Source organism: Cucurbita moschata, unplaced genomic scaffold (genome assembly GCF_002738365.1).
Source record: "Cucurbita moschata cultivar Rifu unplaced genomic scaffold, Cmos_1.0 Cmo_Scf00109, whole genome shotgun sequence".
NCBI classification, from domain to species: domain Eukaryota; kingdom Viridiplantae; phylum Streptophyta; class Magnoliopsida; order Cucurbitales; family Cucurbitaceae; genus Cucurbita; species Cucurbita moschata.
In genome coordinates, this window is record NW_019268625.1 from 82,793 (window position 1) to 84,742 (window position 1,950).

The window sequence follows — 1,950 nt, forward strand, 5'->3', positions numbered from 1 at the left end:
CGTACAAAATGTTTATACTATTGGTAATACACTAGTCTTGGTTGTTTGACTAAAACAATGCAACCATTGTCCAAACTAAAGAATTTGATTCGAAGCTATCTCCTAATAGAGGGAGGCTCAATTAGACTTTGTTGTAAGATTCGACCATATCAATTTGAATAGCGTTCTCCAACTATAAATATTGAACTCCAAAGTATTCACGAGCAAAGTAAGTTTGTTGAAACTATCTATAAAAATGTTCCAAAGTGAGTCGTGGAGAAGATTTGCCTTAAAATCTAGTTCCAATTAAGGATGTCAATGATGAAGAAGTGCAAGCTGTTGGAAGGTTTGTCGTGGAAAATTTCAGAGGTAGTAGATATAATTTAATTTACAAGCGTGTAGTGAATGGTCTTTTCAGTCCCATATAGGCTTTGACCCCAAATTTTATATTATGGTGATAGAAGCTATAAATGACAATAATATTCATTGGTCAGATATTGCAATTGTGAAGAAGTTCCGTCATATGCATCGGACGGACGCTACCGCCATCCTATAAACTCTTATCTTTTGAGGAACTCATCACATTCCCTCTCCACAAGTAGCAGTATAACTACTAGATTGCTTTCTTTACTTACAATAAGTCCTCTCTCTATATGTGCTTGTGGGACATTACTTGTGGGACATTACTCTCTTTTATCTATAAAAATGGCATAGCCATAATGATATAATAATCCTTATATAAGTATCTTTTCTTTTTCTCTCGTACCCACCTTATACATAACATGTTAAATTAACTCATACTTAAAAAAATAATTTCTCTCGTTTGGAGATGCAGGGTATCGATCCCCGTACCTCTCGCATGCTAAGCAAGCACTCTACCATCTAAGCTACATCCCCACAATCTTTGCATCACAAAACCCTAAATTTTCCATCATCAATAATAGTGAAAATGAAGAAATATTGCTACCCAACATGTCATAAATAAGGAAAAATTGAAAAGAAATAATATATTTAATAATAGATAGTTTTATTTTTGGAGATGTGGGGTATTGATCCCTGTACCTCTTGCATGCAAAGTGAGCGCTATACCATCTGAGCTACATCCCATGATTTTTACATCATAAAACCCTAAATGTCCCATCATCAATAATAGTGAAAATAAAAAAATATCAAAATATTAATAACAAATAGTTTGGTTTGGTGATGCGGGAAATCGATAATTGTGAAAATGAAAAAATATAATAACAAATTAAATACTTTCTTTTGGAGATGCAGGTTATCAATCCCTGTACAACTCGCATGCAAAGCGAGCGCTCTACCATCTATGCTACATCTCCACAATTTTTACATCACAAAACCCTAAACGTCTCATCATGAATAATAGTGAAAATGAAAAAATATTGCTACTCATTATGTCATAAATAAGGAAATATTGAATAGAAATAAAATAGTAATAACGAATAGTTTTTTTTGGAGATGCGAGGTATCGATCCCCATATCTCTCGCATGCTACATTCCCACGATTTTACATCAAAAAACTCTAAACTTCCCATCATCAATGCTATTAAAAATGAAAAACTATCCCCGCTCATTATGTCGTAAATAAGGAAAAATTTAAAAGAACTAATATATTTAGTAATCGTTTCCTTTGTTGATGCATAGTATCGATCCCAGTACTTCTCACATTTGATGCAAACGCTCTACCATCTAAGCTATATCCTCAAGATTCTTATGTCACAAAATCCTGAACATCTCGTCATCAATAATAGTGAAAATAAAAAAATAACGCTATTCATTATGTCATAAATAAGGAAAATTGAATAGAAATAAAATATTAATAACGAATAGTTTCTTTTGGAGATATGGGTATCGATCCGATCCCCGTACCTCTCGCATGCTAAGCAAGCAATCTACCATCTAAGCTACATTCCCACAATACTTATATCAGAAAACCCTAAATGTCCCGTCATC

At 33.3% G+C, this 1,950-nt stretch overlaps 1 non-coding gene across 1 annotated transcript; it reads right to left on the bottom strand.

Annotated features, from left to right (window-relative positions):
• Positions 1-803: 803 nt before the first annotated feature.
• On the bottom strand, positions 804-876 carry TRNAA-AGC. Its single transcript has one exon. It is a non-coding gene; the product is annotated as a tRNA-Ala (tRNA).
• Between the last annotated feature and the right edge of the window lie 1,074 nt (positions 877-1,950).